Here is a 21748-nt window from a genome sequence, read left to right as displayed (position 1 = left end):
AGGTTAGAAATTTGAGTTTAAGGTATTGTTGCTCATTAACTGGTACCTCTTCTTAGTGCAGATTCAATCCGTTCATCAAAGGTTCACCCTCTGTCTTTCAAAGGCCCTACTCTCTGCCCTTAGGCCTTGCCAGGCCTCTTGTTCCACATCTTCTTTTTTGTGGGACGGAATCAGAAGTGGCAGTCATCTTCTGTTTCTGGATCATCCCTGATTCTGTAGGTTGGGGTATGCTCTTCTTCACTACATGGGTGTTTTTAGATGTGTATCATTTATGTTTATTTTCTGCTCTGAAGGAAGTAACATACAAATACCTACGACTTGAATTTCACTTATTTACATGTAAATAAATTTCCTTCTCCAACACACTGATACTAAATTTTTATAGGGGTGAAAAATTTTTATAGATGATGAAAGTCTGAAGCTATTAGAAACCAAAGGTATTCTTGGGATTAGTACCAGAATACTGATTGAACATTGCATGGATGTTAGTTGGGTCTCTAAAATGTATTGACAAAAGAACTTCCTCATGACACATATACGAATGTTGGACAATCTGCCTCGCAGTTCCAACATTTGTGGGTGGCTAAATGCAGTTTGCTTTAGTTAATGAGGAATTTAGTACAGTGAAGGGGGGAAAAAGACATCTAGGTAAATCCTTTGTTCTTATGAACTGATTCTAGAAGAACAAGCTGCAGCATGCCCCGCCTGTCCTTTCCAAGCCTGAGTTTATACTCCACAAGGGCAGAGCGAATCACTTCCTTACTTCCTATTAGTCACCCACACAGCAGGGCTGTGGGATTGGCTCATGGGACTTTGTTGAAGGAAACGTGTTCAGAAGCCCTTATTTCTGTTGACTCTTGTGGACTGATTACCGCAAATCTGCCCTCTGGACACAGCTGCCCTCCCCCTGAGGAAGTAATGGAACTGATTGATGCCTCTTCTGCCCATTTCATCCCTAGAGAACTGACGACCAAAGAAGACTCTCTATATTATACAAAGCCTTAATTTAATCCTAGTTTTATACCTCAGCACCTGTTCTCTCCTGTCCAGGTCTAATGTTTGAACACCTTGGAAGATTACAAACTTGTCTGTGGGCCCCTAGCCTTTACTATGATTTTTTTTTTTAATATTACTTTATTTATTTATTTATTTATTTTTATTTTATGGCTGTGTTGGGTCTTCATTTCTGTGCGAGGGTCTTCTCTAGTTGCGGCAAGTGGGGACCACTCTTCATCGCGGTGCGCGGGCCTCTCACTATCGTGGCCTCTCTTGTTGCGGAGCACAGGCTCCAGACGCGCAGGCTCAGCAATTGTGGCTCACGGGCCCAGTTGCTCCGCGGCATGTGGGATCCTCCCAGACCAGGGCTCGAACCCATGTTCCCGGCATTGGCAGGCAGATTTCCAACCACTGCGCCATCAGGGAAGCCCTACTATGATTTTTTTTTTGGCTGTGCTGAACGGCATGCAGGACCTTAGTTCCCCGATGAGGGATGGAACCCGTGCCCCCTGCAGTGGAAGTACAGGGTCTTAACCACTGGACCTCCAGGGAAGTTCCTTACTATGATTTTTTATTCACCAGTTACCCCCTCACTATTCCCACTCCATCACCCCTTAAGCCCAGCGTGTCAGTTCTCTGCTGCTATTAAACTGTGGTTCCTAGAAACACTCTGAACTCAGCAATGTATAATTTAACTTGAATTCTAAAGTCAAAGGGAATCAGAGGTACTCAAGTGTCATTCATGAAGCCTGATTATGAAATGGAAGGTTCGCCCATATGCTGGTATGGAAAAGTTATTTTGTATTTGGGTGTTGGGAAAGAATGGGTGGGAAAATGGGATCCCCTGACTAATGAAATGACTGAATATATATTTAGTAACATTGGAATATGTGCTTTGATGAATGGAGTTATTTTGGGAGGATAGTGGAATTGAGTTTAGAATTTAGGCATGATTTTCTTGGAAAATTCAGAATGAATGGTGAATGAATGGAATGTGATATGCCCAGCTTTGTCCTGTCAAAAAGACCACAAGTTATGTAAATTCCTTCTTCCTCAAATTTACCTCTGTTTTCTTTCTCCCCGTCTTTTGTTCTTCTCTACAACTTCCTTTATCTGCTTTGGCCACACACTCATTCAGAACTAAAAACAACACTAGCCCTGAAATAGAGAAAAGTTTGTTTTGATTCTGACACAGTGACCTCTATATGTGCTACATTTATTCAATCATATATTGTGTGTTATGAAAGTTTTCCTCTGAGACCTCCACATGAAATCGATTGTAAAAATATCAAGTATTCTGTTTAAGTGCCTTCCCCTTGGGTGTGCCCATGCCATACAGGACCTCATCAGTTTCAGCAAGTGCCAAAGATATATAAGGATTTGTTCTCCTAATTGTCCTTTCATGGGTTGAGGCAATGACAGCAGCAGCAACAATATTAACCAAATAATCACTATCATTGGCTGAATGCTTCCCAGGTGCCAGGCTCTGTTCTAAGCACTCTCTATGAATGAACTCATTTAATCTGCGTGACATTTACTCGGCATGACAATCCTACTGGGAAGGTAATAATTGTTTACTCATAAGGGATGTGCACGAGGCCTGTGTTAATCTTAAACTTGCCTAAGAAGGTGCCAGATTATGTGCTGTGCCTTTGGTGGAATCCAAGAACAGTTCCTTGGCAACCAAGTGCCAATGTCAGTCCCTTTAGGGATCCCTACCAACGTGTGACCCAGGGGCCCAAGGCCAACATAGATTTGCAGGAAAGTTAATTTAATCCTATTCATGGGCACTGAACACATTTTTTTCTCTTATTAAGAACAACGGATTAAAGTAACTAAATCAGAGAAGTTAAATCAAATCCAAAAGTCTCATAAAATAAATACCAAACATGACCTACTGAAGGCCAAATATGTCATAATTAGTACTAAATGAATGCCTGCAGTATATTTCTGAAGTGTGCTTTGTTTTAGTATCCACTGTAATTGGATCCATTTCAGTATTTCACTTGACTCTTTTTTAAGGGAATTGATGTGCTGAGGTCTTGTTCTAATGACTACTTTCACTTAGCTTTTTGCCATGAAAACCAAGCCATTGCACAAAGTATTCAGTGAAGAGCATGAACTGCAGGTTTTATCCTGTGCTGCCCTGAGTCCACGTCCTTACACACTCATACACTACACTGCTGCTGTCCAAGTCACGAGTGTTAAGCTTGGAAAATCTGGTCTCCACTTGCACAGTTTTGCTCAGTAGGAGGATTCCGCTTTGGTTAGTGACGGTTTAAGTAACTGCACACATACTGACTCAGAGGAGTGAGTAGTTGCGGGTGGAATTCAGAATTATGGGTTGAAGCGAGCAGGGATTTGTTCAAGACTTGAAAGTTTTGAAGCTGAAGATTTGGCTTTCTCTCATCACGGCGGAAGAATGAAATTCTCCTTAGCAAAAACATATATTGAGGAAGAACATAATTTAGGTTGATTTTTACCACCAGCCTCACCTTCTACCTATACGAAAGTCCTTTGAAGTCTGCAAAGTAAGAAAGCGGAGGAACACTGGCCAATCGTGAGTCATTAGTCAATTATTCATGAGGTGTATGGTGTATGTCAAAGAAAGGGATTAAAAATGTTTGATGCGTGCTGCCTGAGAGAGGAATGTTATCCCGGGGTATATACACCGTCAGGTAGAGAATTCAAAGCACGTAGCAGTCAGATGTTCCAGGCCAGGAAAACCAAAGGAGATAAGTTTTGTCTCTTATGATTGAGCAGTGCTTTGAGACAGACATTTGCACATCTTTAACTAACAGAGGGCTACCAAATGCTGCATGAAACCTAAAGATCACAATGGGTCACTAACATCTGCCCTTTCTGAATACTCCCTGACATTTGGAACATTTGCCAAAGTGTGGCTTCTACTTATAGGTGAAATTGAAGTTCACTGTTTAAGTTCAGGGCATTATAGATAGAACAGAGACTATAATACTTTAAAGAGAATAAGAATGTGGTACAAAATGCTGCATGTCAGCCTGGATATTGACTATCAGATTAGTGGTCAGGTTGCCCCTGCCCAGTGCCTCAGGGGAGGGGCCCTCTCAGAGAGACATGGGAGCAGGCCCCCTGGAGCCCAGGGAACAAGGCACCTCATCCCAAGCTGCCTCAGTGTCATTATGGGGGTGACACTGCCACTCCAGTGGGCCCAGAGGGTGAAGCATGGAACCAAAGGGGATTATTCTTGAGCCTTAAGAGGTTATGGAATTTGCTAAGTTTTGGATTTACTTGGGATCTGTCACCCTTTGTTCCTATTTCCCCCTTTGGGAATGGGAATGTCTATCCTATGCCCAGCCCGTCATTGTATTTTGGAAGCATATCTGATTTTACAGGTTCACAGCTGGAGAGGAATTTTGCCTCAGGGTCAGTCATATTTCAGGTTTCACCCATAGGTGATTCAGATGATATTTAAATGAGATTGTGGACCTTAGACTTTAGAATTGATGCTGGTTAAGTTGAGGCTTTTGGGGCTGTTGGGATAGAATAAATGTATTTTTCATATGAGAAAGATATGAATTTGGGGGGTCAGGAGCTGAATGCTATTAACTGAATTATGGCCACCCCCCCATTCATGTGTAAAACCCTAACCCCCAATGTGAAGCTGTTTGCAGATGGAGCCTTTGGAAGGTAATTAGGTTTAGATGAGGTCGTGAGGGTGGGGCCTTCATGATGGGAATAGTGCCCTTATAAGAAGAGACACCAGAGAACCTCCTTCCTCTTGCTCTCTCTTCCCACCTTGTGAGGACACAGTGAGAAGGTGGCCATTTGCAAGCCAGAAAGGGGATCCTCGGCAGGAACTGAATCTGCCAGCACTTTGATCTTGGACTTCTCAGCCTCCAGAACCACAAGAAATAAATGTCTGTTGTTTAAGCCTTTCAGTCTACAGTATTTTGTTATGGAAGCCCAAGCTGGCTAAGACGGCAAGCTTCCTAGCTTTGGGCCTGAAAGAAATGGGATAGTATCTGGATTTTATTCATTATAATTATAATAGTAATGACCAACACTAATTGGGTGCTTACTGTATTCCAAGTGGAGGTGTAGCAATGGGAAAGTCTATAGACCTAAACTTGGTGGAGCTTTCCTATAAGGCATCCAGGAGACGCAGAAATAGTGTGGACTCCTTTGGCTATCTTTAGGAAGTGAGATGTCTGTGATTTCAACTGCTTCACAAATTTTCATATGGTGGTTACAGATTGTAATGCATTTCCAAAGAAAAGAAAAAAGTGTTGAAATCCAAAATAATTACATGTTGACTGAATCACTAATCTTGATGAGAATTTCATTTAAACTAGGTGATTTCCATTTCAGGTATGGTAAAAATGAAGTACTCTCTCCGCAGACTTGTGAATAATAGTCTCCTGAGTACCAATAATCTGACAGCAATGGGCTGAACAAAATAAGCATTTTGACCTCTAATCAGAGAAATGAACACCTGTGAGAAGGAGAATGGAAAGAAATTGTAGGACTCACATTTCCAGAGAATATAACTGTTTAGGAGAAGAAAAAAAAAAAGCCCAAAGATAATTACTACAAATCAATGTGTGTCTGGAAGGTTTAGAATTGTTTTTGAATCATAATCTTTAGTTTTCTATCTGAATGAGAGTTCTTTTTAAAGCAAACAATGGAAAAAAAAGTTTGAAAATTTTCAACCTGGGCAGAGGGGGAGGATCCTCCATTTAGTTGTAATGTTTTCAAACAGGCTACATGTATTCTCCAAATAAAGCAGAAGGAGAAAAGGTGATACTAGAAAAAGATAAATCAACATTGAGATCTGTAATTATTATGAAATATGACCCTCCCTTATAACTTTGCAGAAAAATATAAGTAGTAACCACTTCTAAATTATTTGTGCTTTCCTAATATGCTCTGATTTCCCATTTCTGCTTTCAGAAACTCTGATTTTACAATCTGTTTACTTTTATTTACTGAATTATGGAATAATGAACAATATCATTATTGCTCCCGCGACTTAGACAATATCAGTTCTCCTTTGACTACTGTGGCATGCGTCAAGATTTTTAAGAAAGGCTCAATGGCTAAAGCTGTAAGTGCCAAATGTCCTCTTATTACCCAGTATTCCAACCATACACTCTGTGAATGCAGGGGCTGCAAAGATGAGCTCGTGTTGCCAGTGTTTATGTGTGGTCTGTGCTCCGTTCTATGTCATCACGTGTTAAGTCAAAAGGAATAGCCATTTTCCCCTCTCTTGTAAGCTTTTTTTTTTTTTTTCCTTTTAGAAAGAGAAAATATTTTTGAGATTTCATGCAGCTGGTGCAGATTTTTTTTTTTTTTAATGTAGCACACAAGATGCAATCATTTTATCCTGTTGTTAATGATTAGTATGAATGGCTACATGAACTGTCTGGTTTGTTTATTCATCCTGAAGACTGTCAGGGCTAAAACGGACTAATCATGTTTGTTTTCGGCAGCATCACGGTCTGGTTAGCGCTTTGTCTCCCTCAAGGTCCGCCTTCCTTTTGATGTCGAGGCGCGCTTCTGGCAGCTGTGAGGCTCCAGGACTGCCGCCTTCCCCGGATCCTCGGCATCCCTGCGCCCAGGGAATGACAGGCCTTCATTTGCGCCCTCTCCTTGCCCTTGCGCTCTGCCCTGCCGGGAGTCCTAATGGGAAATGGCCTCAAAACCCTGCCTCCAAGTTCATTAAAAACCCTGTTTCTCTTACATCATCAAAGCGTTCAGTCTCTCATTGATCAATTCACAGACAAACCAAGCAACTGAGAAGAAATTCATCTTTATCCCCAAAGGTTCACACTGTGTGGAAATTATTGAACAGGTGGTAGATATTTTCTCTGTTTACATTAACAAAAGGCAGAGCACTGGCGGGGGGATTGAAAAGGATCTGTTAAGTAACTCCGCCGCCCGAGGCCACCTCCCTAGCTGTCTCGAAAAGCACACACACCTCTGATAAGTAAATGACTAGCATTTACCTTCTCAGAGGCCAGATCGTGTTCCCGAGCACTTGGCAGGATCCCTTCTTACACGTTCCTTTCTCAACTGGCCACTGTCTGGATTCTCATCCCTGCCCCGACCCTTGTGGGGAGAGATGCTGGGTGGGTTAACAGATATGATCTAAAAGATCCATTTACTTAGATGGGAAGAGGCTATTAAAACACATCCGTAGAAGCATAAATGTGTTTCAGACAAATCGGGGATTAGTCTGCCCTGTGGTCCATGACATTTTGACCTTGGAAAGCCTCTCCTTAAGCTAATTATTTGGGATATTTAAGATGCTAACTCCTTTTGTGCATTGACTTCAATCATTGAAGGGCAGTGCCAGAACTAGAAAACTCCAGATAATTCAATACCATTAGCTTTGGCTCCTCACCAGGAAAATTACTTATTTGCTCAGTGATTTGCGTCGTAGTTTTGCTGTAGTTTTTGTTAAGTAGTCTGTGGTCAGGATATCACACAGCTTACCTCATTTAATCCCTCATAATATTATTATGAGGTGGATATTATTTATCACCATTTTCAAATGTGGAACCTGAGAAAAGAACTTTCTTTTCTGTCTCTTGTGTAAAGGCTCATGCTTCTTCCATTACTGTGAAGGCTCCTGTCTTGAATGAGGGCATGGGCCAAGAAACAAATATATAGACATTTTATTTTTTTTTCTTTAAACTTACCCTGATATTTATTTCAGTCCTGTTCCATCTACAGAAAATTATGCTCCGCTACCCCTATTATCTTCTTATTTCTACCCCAGAATCACTGTTCAGAACTTGTCCCAGCTCTAAGAATGCCTCAGTTGTATTAATATTACTATTTTCAATCTCATATTTGCACCATTTTAATGGATGTTTGTCAGGAAAACCCAACCCCTAAAATGAATTAGTATGTTTTTTAAAAGATAGACATGAAATGAGCTAAAATGAATATGTAGGAAGCTAATTATATGCCAACTTGAACAATACGTTTGATGGGATTCATGTAGCAGAAACTTCCTTGTCTACTTAATGGTGTTCTCCCCTTAATAGTGATCCAGTTTTTGCTAAACACAAGCTTGCTTAGCTGGAGGCCACATTTCCCATCATCCCCAGCAGCCCAGTTTGGTCACGGGACTAAGTGCCCACTAATGGAATGTGAATAGAAGCAATGCGCTCACCACTGTCACTTCTCTGAGAAGAAATCACTTGCCCTGCACTTCTGCTCTTCCTTCCTGAAAGCTGGATTGTGGATGTGGCATTGATTCAGAGGCAGGCAAAGATAACGCCCTAAGGCAGTTGTTCTGAGTCTGCTGTCCCCAGACCCCCAGGGATCCCAGAGATATTTTCAGTGGGTCTGCATTGTCAAAACTATTTCAATAATAATACTAAGGTTTTTTTTGCCTTATTCGCTGAGTTGACATTGGCACTGATGGTGCTAAGGCAATGACGGGTCGAAATGCCAGCGCCTTCGTGTGAATTAAAGTGGTAGTAAAACAAGTGGCACTTGTATGCTTCCTGCCACACACTCACAGAAGAAAAATGCCAGTTTCATTTAAAAATATCCTTGATGAAGCAGGAACAATGCTCAATATTGTTAAATGGCTTTTTAATAACATGTGTAAAGAACCAAGAAATATGCATATAACACTTGTGCACACTGAGGTATAACCCTTGTCCTGAAGAGAAGCACTTGTGCAACTGTTTGAGTTGAGAACTGGACTATTCACTTATAATTTTTAAATGTCACGCCATTTTTACTTGAAGAAGCAACTGACAGACAAACCGTGGTTATTCAGACTTGGGTACTTGGTAGATATTTTCTTGAAAACGAACAAAGGAAGCCTGTTGCTTCAAGGAAAACAACTGGCAGTGTTTGTTGCCAGAGATAAAATTCAAGATTTAAAGAAAAAATTAGAATTGGAAAACTTGTGTCTTCCACCGGGAGCTTAATAACTTCCCAAGGTTTAAAGACTTTTTTAATGAGATTAGTGGTGATATAATAAATGTTTTTAGGGACTTCCCTGGTGGTCCAGTGGTTAAGACTTCGCATTCTAATGCAAGGGATGCGGGTTCAATCCATGGTTGGGGAGCTAAGATTCCACATGCCTCGTGGGCAAAAAACCAAAACGTAAAAGACAGAAGCAATATTGTCACAAATTCAATAAAGACTTTAAAAATAAATAAATGTTTAAAAATATTGTATCATAAAATATTCTAATCGTTGAAACATAGGCACAATCTAGTGGATCAGTATTTTCCAAATAATGAAGATATGATATTACAAGATCATTCAAAGTGTCACATGGGTTTTCACATGACAGAATATGAAAACTTCATTAAAATTGCTTCAGATTCTACACTGCAACCAACCTTTAAAAAACTACCACTTGTCAAGTTGTGGTGGAGTGTGAAATAAGCATATCCACAATTATCTGAAAAGTCATTTAAAATACTCCTTTTTACAAATATGTGACTGTGTGAAGATGAATTTTCTTCTAATACTTCAACCGAAATAACACATCAGAACAGACTGAGTGCAGAAGCAGATATGAGAATCCAGCTGTCTTCTACTTATTAAGTCACTGAAGAGATTTGCAAAATATAAAACCATGTCACTCTTCTGGCTCAAGTTTAGTTTGAGTTTTGGAAAATATAGTTATTTATGTTAAAATTAATAACTATTTTTTTGTGGTAAGCTGAATAATTGCCCCCCCCCAAAGATAGCCACATCCTAGTGGCCAGAATCTATAAATATGTTACTTTATATGGCCAAAGGGACTTTGCAGATATTAAGTTAAGAATCTTGAGATGGGAAGATGTGGTGGGTTAAATGGGTGGGCATGACGCAATCACCTGGTCCTTACAAGAGGGAGGCAGAAGTGTCAGAAGCAGAACAAAGAGATGCATTGAAGGAACTGGAGACTGGAGTGATATACTTTGAAGGCTGAGGAAGAGGCCATAATCCAAGTAATGCAGGCAGCCTCTGGAAGCTGCAAAAGGTAAGAAAATGGATTCTTTTCTGAAGCCTCCAAAAGTAATGCTGCCCTGCCAAGACCTTGATTTTAGACGTCTGACTTCCAGAATCATAAGAAAATAGTGTTGTATTGTCCTAAGCCTCTACATTTGTGGTAATTTACTATAGTGGAAATTGGGAACTAATAGAATGTAATTTTTAAAAGAACTAAACATTTCTTAGTTAATGAGACATTAACGAGTTAATTAAACTTGTTTCTCAGTTTTCATTTCGAATATGATCAATGCTGAGAATTGCTGCCCTAAGGTATGGTAGAGCAACAAGATGGAAGATACATGAATCCCTGAATGAGTTTATAAGCTCAGCTGTCTTGCCAGGCTGGACTGTCTGCCCATCTTTGGACTATTATTTGTGTAAGCAATGAACTGTCTTATTTAAAATACTGTATCCGGGGTCTCTTTGTTATAGCAAAACAGCCTGTACCTAACTAACAAATAACTAATGTTGTCCTTATATTCTCTTCTCAGTGTAGCATTCCATTTCAAAATCAATTTTAATTGATTAAAGGAAGATTTTAAATCTTATCTGATTGTTAATGAAACAAAGGTCAAAATAAAATTAGTGATAGTTTTAGAAAAATTTATTGTTTTCCCATTGAAACCTGTTTCTTACTAATATTGAGATATTCTGTTCTCTGCCTTAGAGGGGAAAAAACGTCTTAATATGATTTTCCTAACCCTTAGATTGAAATGAGAATTTTTACCAGCAACAATTGGTGTGATGTCTTGCTGTTAACTCTTTTGTTAATTCTTGCTACTCTTTAGATCTATCAACAAACTGAAATCATTTTGAGGAATAACGATGCTTATGATTTTGCCTTTGAAAGTACCTTGCTTTTTTTATTTTAAATTTCTAACTACCTGATAAGGCAGATTGGGAAGGCAGTATTTCCATTTGTTAAGATGTACCAGGAATTCAGAAAAAGTAAGAGACGACTCAAATGATATAATTATCTCACGGCAAGGCCAGACCACAAATCAATTTTATGCAGAAGTACTAAAAGAGCACAGTTTTGTTGACAACTCACAACTGGTTATTTTCAGAACATTTGATTATTAGGTTATTAACTGTTTGGTAGGCAACTGTTTGAATTAGAAATAACTTGTTTCCAAATACCCAATAACATGTCTAAATAGCTTTTTTTTTTAACGTTTTTATTGGAGTATAATTGCTTTACAATGGTGTGTTAGTTTCTGCTTTATAACGAAGTGAATCAGTTATATATATACATATATCCCCATATCTCTTCCCTCTTGCCCCTCCCTCCCTCCCACCTAAATAATTTTTAAATGTGTAACCTCATTGTATCAAAATTCCAAGACATGATATAGATAGTGAACATAGGTAATAATCATTAGGATTGCAATTTAAGCACATTAACAAATATTACCACCATATCCTTAACCATGCTATCTCCCTAAGAATAGACTCAAGATCTGAGAGCTTTAAGTGAACAATGTGAAATCTGGAAAAGTTATGTCAATAAAGTAAAAATAAGCCAGAACACATAAGTAGTTAGAAAGACCACCAAGTCTGTGTATAAAAGGAAGTAGTGAGAATAGACAAGATGTCACATCACAGGACATATTCTTCAGGAGGAAAAGCTAAGAAATTCAAAACAACAATGTCAGAAAAAACTTGCGTATATTTACATGGCACATGACATTGTGATTATTTTCTTCTGACAGAAATAAATTATATAAATAGGACATCAAAGGGAATATGTAGCTTTGATCTCATTTTTAATTAACTGCACCCAGAGAATTTTCAGATCACATAAATGAGGGATAGTAAGTGTTACTTACGTAAATAATTAATAAGTATCTATAATCTATTGGGCTTTTATCTGTCCTTCCAAACAGGGGTGAGTTATCTAGAGTTCAGCCAGTAAGAAATAAACTTATCACTTAATTCTCTTCTCTAGGCTTATTTCTTTACAACTGGGAGAAATTTCCTCAAGAGCAAAGCCATTTCTATAATCTTGTTTAGAAGGGTGTGTTCTAAAGCACAAGCCATAACTAAGAGTTTCTTTTTAAAGACCAAAATGTTTAGTCCAAACATTGTGGCCTAAATGTTTAGTTCACCACCAACATCTGTTCTCATCTTCTTCCTTAGAAATAGAATTGTAGCTGGGTTGTAACTGTTCAGCAAAGAATTACTTTTTCCAAGCCCCTAGCAAGGAAGTGTGTCCACAGGACACAGCAAAGCAACGCGAATGGAAGTGAGGTCTTTAGTCCCACCTAACTTCCCTGAGAGGAGGTGTTTTGTCTCTGGGCCACTGGTGATGCCCAGAGCAGCCCTGAAAGCCATGTGTTAAAGATGGCTCTGAATATATTTAAGCTTTTTAGAAATAGGAATAATGTGTTATATATTTTTTTCTTCCCTCCTGAATTAATTACCAGAGCAAACTTGAGCACAGAACTTGCTTAATAAGTATTTATTGAACAACAACAAAAAAACCCTAGAATTAAAATGATAACTGTAAATTTGGGTAAAACATTCAAATGGTCTGTCTATATAATATTAGACAACTGAGTTTAATGGAACAGAGTTATAAGAAATTTTATTTTTTGTTTGATAGTTCATGTTATTTATGCTGCTTAAGATTCAAAATGACTACACATTAGTCTTCAGAATAAGGGAGAACAAAGTGGACACAAGTGTGCTATTTTTCAAATATTAAAGTACCTAAAATACTTTAGGTACACACATAGAATGAAATAATTGTCCTCGTCTTTAAAAAAGAACAAAGTTGAAATGCAGGTGGAAATGCCACAACAGGACACGTCAATTCCTTTGGAACATTAGGTAGATGGTATTTATTATTTCCAGGCAAATTTGTGCAGGCTAAGTCATCAGCCAAGCATTTACTGACATTGCACAGTGATTTGCGTAAATCAAAACAAGAACACCTCTGTTCAGACAATAAATTCCTCCAGAGGTTGATTAGAATAAGAGAATTTTTAAAGAGGATTAGAAGACAATTTTCAGCAGGAGGCAAATTGGCATATAAAAACATAGTCATTAACATTCCCTAGGGATGAATAAGGGATAGACAAACTAGAAGAAACAAGGCATCTGATCTCTGCTAAGAGGCTCCAAAATTAAATGCCAGAACCATCTCATCAAAGACTGAGTGCTTTATCTATAATTGTTTCTCTAAAAGGTTTATTTCAAACAAAACAATTTATAAATTCATATATCCCCAAATGAGAAAAAGATGTATTTTTGTCCAAATGGACATATATTATTATAAGAAACTTAGAGTTTTGACTATTTTTCTAACAAAATGAACTGTATTTAACACTTGAAACTCAGGCTAGATGAATTACTATTGATTTATAGTTAAATCTCTCCAAAGGCATGGGTACAGGAATCGCCCACACCCCTTGTTCACCTCCTACCCCATCTCAATCTTTCTTCCCTGATGAACACAAAGAAAATTGAAGGAGACACCCATAGACTGTTTTTCATGCACCCATTAGAACTGTTGCTTAGAAATACCCGACACGCGGGGCCACTTCTTCTCCATAAGTGTTCTTCTAGTTTTCTCCACCAGGCTTGGAATTCTCTGGAATCTCCTCTGTGAATTGCTATTAGGAAGGCTGCTGCACTATTCCCCTCTGCTGTTGTCTAATTTCTTCTTCAGATTAGCAGCACCAAAAACACAGTTGGGAAAGGGCAGGTGGATGTTTGCTTTCCTTCCCCAATGGCTCCGAAAGAGGTGCCTTTGCAGCAGATTTTAAAGGTAAAATGTTGATGTATGTTGACATAACAGTCATTAAAATTAAAATGAGAGGAGGTTAGAGGAAACAATATGCATGCGATTCTGCAGTCCGCTTAGAAGGGAGTTCTGGGTCTCGCCTTTGTATATGTCTGGACCACTATGCGAGCATCACACCCACTGGTCCCCGGGCACTGGGAGCCCATCCCTCTTCAGGCTCAGTCTTCCCACCCCTCCCCCAGCCCAGCTTAGGCTCATTTCCCTGATGTTGGATTCTGGCTTCTCCTCTGAGCAGCACCACTTTTCTATCATGTTTCTCTAAGCCCCAGTTCCCTAGATGGAAGTTTATACCTGATTTTGGAAGGGTCGAGGTGGGGAGCAGCTGTTTCGCTAAGCAGTGCTGAAAGTAATGCTCCCATTTCCAAGCAAAGTGGCAAAACAAAACCTTCAGCCATCCACTTCCCTGGAGGAGCGTGATTTAGCCTTAAACCACCTGTGAGTCCCTCTTCTTTCATTTATTAGACTTGAGGACTTTCCTTTTTTGCTGGCTTGTTTGTTTGTTTGCTCCCTAAATGCACTTAGTGCATCCTGGATCTCAGATGCAATGTTTGCTCCTGGTTTGGACCTGCCTTTACATACACATTTTGCAGTGTATTAGTATGCTCAAATATTCAGTGGGAAATTATTTCACAAACAGAAGTATAATATTTCATTTTGTTCAGAAGAATGCTATTGGCATATTTAGACTCAAAATAACATTATACCTGGAGGAAAATGCATACATATGTACACACATGCCCATGAAATGCTCCATATTTTTTAATACAAGTTCCTTTATTTCCTGACTTTGAAGTTAATATATTTCAATACTTGGGGACGAAAAGGTGGCAGGGTCATTTTTGATACGCTATATGAAAACTTTTCTCCCTTTACTGTGTTGGTTCAGATCTGCAAGTTGTTCATTTATTTGTTCAACAAGTGAACGTTTTTTGACTGCCTAGTAAGTGCCAGACAAGTGCTAGACACTTGCAGGTTTGGGGACAGAGGGACAGAGGGATGGGCTGGGAGAGAGGAGACGACCTATAAGACATTAGCTGCTCTGTGGAGGACTCATAATTTAACAGGCCATAGGGCAGCGAAGAGATGGACGTATAAATAAATCATTTTACTTCAACTCATTAAGTGTTGCAATAAAAGTAGATATAAAGTCCTGAGGGAGTAATTATCAGGGAATGACCAACTGTGGCTCAAGGAAGCAGGAAATGCCTCATAGACTAGCCTAAAAATTACGATGCCTCTGCTGTACTTTGCACCATGTTTAGGATTTATGCCCAACCTAAAACCCCATGACCTAATCTTTTCACTTGCCTGTGGCTCTCCTGGGGGGAGACGATGAAGGGAAGGAAGGAAAAAGGACTTCAGCCACCCTTCTACCCCAGGACTGCTGCACTGCCATATTTTTGTTACCTTTCTGACCACACTTACGGTCAAAGAGAAAGTTTATGCCTGGGGTGGCCATTGGAGATGAGGCTTAGCTCCCAATAAGGGCATCCTGGATCCCTCCCTTTGTGCCAAGTATAGACCTGGGGAAAAGTTTGAGGAGGTGGAGAAAACAACATTCATCTGGTCAACGCTATTTTTATTCCCAGCAGTGCCCGGATGTGTGTACAACGCCTCTCTGAGGTGACTGACTCAGAGTGAGAACAGGGGAGTCTGTACTCTCTTGCTAGAATCAGAAGCTTGCAGTACATGCATCATCAGTCCTTCACGGGAGTTTCTGTAAAGAACCAAAAAAAAAAAAACATTTCTTAGGCTGTGATGTTTCCTGAATTAGTCTTTTCAAAATATCGTGCCCATCCAGATAAATCTTACACTGGGCCTAAGACATTGCAATGCATATGAAGGCAATTTATCAGTTGCTAAATCATGAATAACTCAATCAATCAGTATTATCTTTGGCTGTAGACATCCTCCTTTGAAGTCAATGTAAACCATGCATATTTAGGGTGGTAAGATAGAAATACCATTTTGCAAACAAATTTTAGAGAGACTTTTTCTTCTCTTGTCTTTCTTGTGATGAGAATGTGGTCACACATCTGCTAGCCAGGCCCCAGGGCTTTTTACTCTCTTCAAGCATTTTCAGGGGCAAAACACAAGAGGTTTTTCCTGGAGTTTTCTTTTCAGCAATTTTTAACACCTACAGTGGCTTGCTGGGGCTAGATTTTGAGCTGCATTTTCCCCTATGGAAGATAAAAAGTTTGTCTCCCCAAACAAAGGACAAGTGTTTATCACATTTTTATTTGGTCTTCCATTTGTCTTTCAATACATTTTCAATTTCTTTCTTTAATCAATCCAAGTTGTTTATTTTCCTACAAAAGGAAGATAAATGCCATACCTAGCTTGTCTTGTCTAAGCCTGTCCCTTTTCCTACTAACAGTACTTCGATTGTTAAGAGAGGTTTACATTTCCACATGTCTCTTTTTGAGTCACAGACCACAGTGTTTAACATGGTAAGATAACTGCTGTAGCTCTTCAGGAAATGAAGAACATTAGTGAAATTTCTTTCATTAAAAAGAGCAAATAAAAAAAGAAACAACCTATCATTTTAATTTAATTATCTGAATACAGAGATTCTGCATTTATTAAAGCCAAACAGAAAAACTTTCAAAAATTGTAATCCCAATTAACCTATATTTTATTTGCTTTGGCTCACGTATAACACCGAAAGTGATAATGTGTCAACTGTCAGCATTCTGATTCAGTTTTCATTATATTGTACTTTTTAGCCATTGGCAAAAATATTCTTTATTCTTTACATATTTAGAATTTTTAAAAAGTAGATTCAGCATCCAAGGGCTAGAAAACTCTCTACCTGTTTCTCTTCTCTCTGTATCCTGTCTCCTTGTTACTTGTCTACCTTTTCAGTGACGTGTTTTAAAGGAAATTCAATAAGCATTCAATTTCTTTTCTTAGATGCTAAGAATTAACTTGGTGATAATTTCAGTCTTTTCTTAACTAAAGTCACATGCTAAGTAACATCCTTCAGAAGACACTATTTTACTATTTTTACATTTCCTGCCCTATACATGTTAAGCATGGTATAAATGAACTGCTCTATGGCGGTCTGTCATTGTTATTTCCATGGATAGTACCCTAGATTGTCAACTGCAGCAAAAATAATATTTTCATTCCCATCAACACTTCCAACCACAACTCAGAATCACTATCCTGTAGCCATTTTTAATGTAGTTATATAGCTCTCTCTCAGTGGGTAGAAATGGTATCATTCCTCTGGTGACTGTGCCAGTGGAACAAATGTTTCAAATGTAAAGGAGATAAAAGATTATACGCGGTGATCCTTGGAGAGCTGTCCTGTACGAAGTAAGAAAACATCTTTATTTTTGGACAACACATATTGGTACAGGAGTCAGACTGTGTTTTGACACCCCCTTCTCATTATCTCCAATTTGCTTCCTTTTTCCCGTGAACATTTATCTCGGGTCCTGGTCCTATTCTCCACAGGTACAATGAAGCAAATTATAAATAGATGACCTGATAAACTAATTTGAGCATTCATATTAATGACTTACTTCCCTACCCATATAAAGTCTAAATTTTAACTAAGGTTTTAGGGTTTCAAATCAGATGAATGATCAGTGAGAGAATATTTGATACCCATATCCAGGTATTTACACTTAAGGTTCCACAGAACCTTGAAAATTTAAAACCTTTAAAAGGACGGAAGAGATTTAGTCTAGGAGGAGCTCATATGCACTGCCCCCAGGAACTGCTGCATCCTCTTTTTCTTCTCAGTTACTTATTCATTCCATCGTTATTGTTCCTACAGTGTGTCTGTGGCATTGTATCAGGTAGATAGTAGTGAACAAAACACGAGGCTTAAAAAAGTAAGAAGTTTTCCACCCTGATATATCAGAGTCTAGAGAGATCATAAAGTATTCAAGTTCCATTTATTTTCCTGTCCCACCATCATAATGTGAGTTTTTTCCTCATGGTCCTAAAATGTTGGTTTTACCTTGTACTGTGACATCACCCATGAGTCCAAGCAGAAAGGAGAGGGAAAGACCCACGCAAAGTGCAAAAGGCAAAGACACCTGTCATCAGAGTTTCTTTAAACAAAGCTTTTTGTAAGCCTCCCTAGGAGACTTCTGATGAACTCTTAATGGTCAGAACTGGGTCACATGACCACTTCTAAACAGAAGGTATTTTTGCTGGTCACGTTGCTGCACAGAACACAATCCAGGTGTGTTATTATGAAAGATGAGTTGAGTGAATTCATTATAGGAAATTAACCATGTCTGCCACAGGGATCTAACTAGCTTGAAAGCTGGGGAAGGCCAATCTTCTTTTTTTTTTTAAACCATTTAAAAAAAAATTGAAGTATAGGTAATTTACAACGTAGTGTTAGCTTCAAGTGTACAGCAAAGTGATTCAGATATATATATATATAGATAGATATATAGATAGATATATATATACACATATATATGTATATTCAGTTATATATATATATATATTCTTTTTCAGATTCTTTTCCATTATAGGTTATTACAAGGTATTGAATATAGTTCCAGGCCAATCTTAAGAAGTAATATTATTACTAGTACTAAGAAGAAGTGGCAAGGCCAAAACAAGAGTTGGGGTGAAGTCAAGTTCAAGCTGAAAGAAAAACCTGGAATGAAGGTCAGCATTGAGATGAGTGGGAGCTTGATACTTTAAAGCATGTAAAGAAGAATAAGTTGAAACTAATGCTGGCAGAAAGAGAGGAGTATAACTCTTTATCAAGTCGAGAAAGAAAAGCAGACTTTCATGCAACATTTAGACTTTTAGATTTGAATCCATGAGCCCTGAAAATTATTAACATACTTTAATGGTGAATTGGCTTCATGAGTTTTGCATTTTTAGAACATTCTGGATTTTTCCCATGGGAGCTAAAGAGGATGGAAAGGAATATGGAGACATCATTTTTCTCCAACAGAGGAAAGAGGTGATGTTAGCCTGGACTAGGCTGGAAGCAGGGGAGTGAAGAGTCATAGACTTCTTTGGGTTGACTGAACTAAGTGATTGCTTTAGATGTGATGTATGGGAGGGAGAGGGGACTTGTGTGAAAAAAAATGAAAAGCCCAGGGAGGTCCCCAGGTTGCTGATCCAGGAAAATAGTTATGGTGTCGTGTGCTGAGATGGGGAGGGTAAACAATAATGAGTTATGTCTGGATAGTCAAGAGGGGTTGTCTAGTGCACAGTTCAATATTAAGGTCTAGAACCCAGGAGGGAGCTCCAAGAAGAAGACTTAGGTCAGGATGCTTTGGATAGAAAGATCATAATGGAAGCCATGGGAAGGGATGAGATGGTCCCAGAAGAATGGGCAAAGTGAGAAGCCCAAGACGGAACTCCTGTTTTGAGACTGAGGAAATATTCAATAGTAAAGTTGGTGGCTGGAGGAACGGAGGTAAGTTGAGAAGGTGATTTCAAAGGGAGTCTAGAGCTGTGAGATAGAGTTTCCAAATGAATAATGTAATAGCGTCTTGTTCTATGTGCAGAAATGCAAATGTTGTTGCAGATTTCATGAATTTGTAGGCAGTACTGACCCAGCAGGGTAGAGGAATCTGCCACTCTCAGGCAAAGCCAGGCAGAGTGCAGGCCGACACACTTGGTTCCCACCCATGTAGAATGTTAGATACCGAAAGTGATTGTATGTATCTTCAATTCCATCAATAGAGAGATAGGCGGGTCCTCGGGAAAACTATGAAGTAGCTGAGTGGAGACTGTGTCAGATGCCTGTGGCCTGCCCCTTCTATTTCCTTACCTCCAGTGGCTTCCTGGCTCCTATTTCAGCTCCTATTTTATGCTTAGCTACCGAAATTTCTCTCAATTAAAATAAGACAAGCTCTAATTAGTTATTTGCTCCTTGTAAAAAAATGAGTTTTTGCCAAAGTGTGATTTTCTAGGCTTTAAAAACACCTTAAATTTCAAATTGAACGATAGATTCATTTACTTTTAAATCTGCAAATATGAACTGCAGGTTATTGAGACAGTAGTGACTTTGAAAACAACTTTTCAAAGAATGCTGGGAAGATTGGGTAAGAAAGTATGATAAAGTTCCCTCCCTAGACTCCCCACTTGACTAAAGAGGATGGTCTCTGGGGGTTTAGTGCTAAGGGTTCTGGACATGTCTGCCAGCTTTGGCTATTATTTTTAAGCTATGCCTATAGACTGTCCTCTCCTTGCTTCTCCAATCCGGCTCTCCCACCCCCTTCTCTATGCCTCAAGATTCTCAAAGGCCAGGAGAACACTCTCCTGGTGTTCTTCTCCTCTTTCTATCTCCTTGACCCCCGGCCAGGATTTCTCACTCTTCCATGCTCCAAGGATGCCTCTGTTGTGTGATAGACAGGCAGACACTGGGTAGAGAACTTATAGTCCTTTAAAAAGCACAAGGAATCTCAGCCTTGGGGCCTCTAGATATGACAGCTTATAGTGGAGAGAGGAAATCTCAGTTGCTGAGAAATTATATCAGAAGACTTTGCCTTTTTATGAGTGGAGAATTTGTGTATATATGTGTGTGAGTGGGGAAGACGGGAGATAGGTTGGCATGGGTGGGACTGGTTGGTACCAGGTAGACCAAGATAAATAAAAAATACATGGTTTCAGATTTTACATATTAGACTCAGATTTTGGATATTGGAATACAGAAAAAAAAAACACCTAAATCTCCAGTTTACATTAAAGTAAATTTTTATTTTTGTCATTAATACAAATCTCTCTTAACATATATGCCTAATAATTATATAGTATAATATGTATGCATATCCTACTGTATAGACAAAGATATGCACATATAGTTAACATATATGAATTGAATACAAATACACATATATAAATCTTTGGCCAATTAAGAAATTTCATATCAGTTGGAACTGCTACCTCCTTTTCTTTCATCCATCAGTCATTTCCTTTAACCATTGTCATCTTTAAACCCTTATGTCCATGACATTATATGTGGAAATCTCCAAAGCAAAAGGGCTACCTCGTGTTAATAGGTCCATAACCATAGAATCTAGGTTACTAGGATGTTGATCTTTTTTTTTCAATTGAATTGCTTGAAATGATGGTATAAAAGTTAAAAATGAATGATCAAATTCTTTATTTTCATCTCAAGCAACCTAAATGAGAAACAATCCACAATGTAGAAAGAATGCAGAGGGAATTCCTTCTGCTCTATAGAATGGTTGCCATAGAGTGGACCATATTTGCCTTTTGAAAGCCAGTCTTTCAACTGCATTCATCTGTGACAATAAATTTAAGGCTTCCATCAACGAAGAGAGCAGAGAGAGAAAAATGAAACCCTTTGCCAGAGCTTGGCTGGACAGCTGTTATTTTTTGTTAGGGATATAAGAGTTTATAAGAAAGTGCCCCTCAAAGGATGGAATGCTTATATGTACATTCTTTACAGATGAAACTTTTAAAGAAAAACCCATCGATAGAATCCTGTAAATGTACATGTACAGAAACATATGTGAGCACAAATGGCAATGTTTAAAATGATCTGAAGTCAGAAAAGTGCAATAAAAACTGTATTTTTCCATTTTCCTTTAAAAAGTCATTTATTTCTATGTTTGTCTTTTCAAATAATGCCCTGACAGGAGATGACCTTGAATCTTTCCACTGGAGAAGATCTGTAATTCCTCTCCTAGATGGAAGAGGCAGTTGTGAAAGAGGTAGATATAGATTATATTAACGTATTATTTCAAATCGTTTCCGCCATTAAACTCAGCTTTTAAAAATTATTCTCTGGTCCTTCATTATATCTTGGACATAGAGAAGGAATCTTCTGATAATTCTGTCAAGGAGGAATATTTTACAGTCCAACCAACAAACCAAGTTAAAAGACTAGAATACAGTTCTCCATTCTTTCAAACTACCAGTTGTTGAGAACATGGACACTGGAAATAAAATGCTCCGCCTCTCCAAGGGGACCGGAACCAAAGCTTCAGC

At 38.8% G+C, this 21748-nt stretch overlaps 1 protein-coding gene and 1 long non-coding RNA gene across 2 annotated transcripts in view; both read left to right on the top strand.

The window, feature by feature from the left end:
* The window catches only part of LOC309619762 (uncharacterized protein), a 434282-nt gene that overhangs the window by 30444 nt on the left and 382090 nt on the right, over window positions 1-21748 (top strand). The window lies entirely within an intron of this gene.
* LOC309619793 lies at window positions 1123-6717 on the top strand. The gene is made up of 2 exons (XR_014239237.1): window positions 1123-3556; window positions 6468-6717. It is a non-coding gene; the product is annotated as an uncharacterized lncRNA (long non-coding RNA).

The sequence above is a fragment of the Balaenoptera borealis genome (assembly GCF_965194805.1).
Source record: "Balaenoptera borealis genome assembly, chromosome: 21".
In the NCBI taxonomy this organism is placed as follows: Eukaryota; Metazoa; Chordata; class Mammalia; order Artiodactyla; family Balaenopteridae; genus Balaenoptera; species Balaenoptera borealis.
This window is presented reverse-complemented; position numbering and strand designations above follow the sequence as displayed.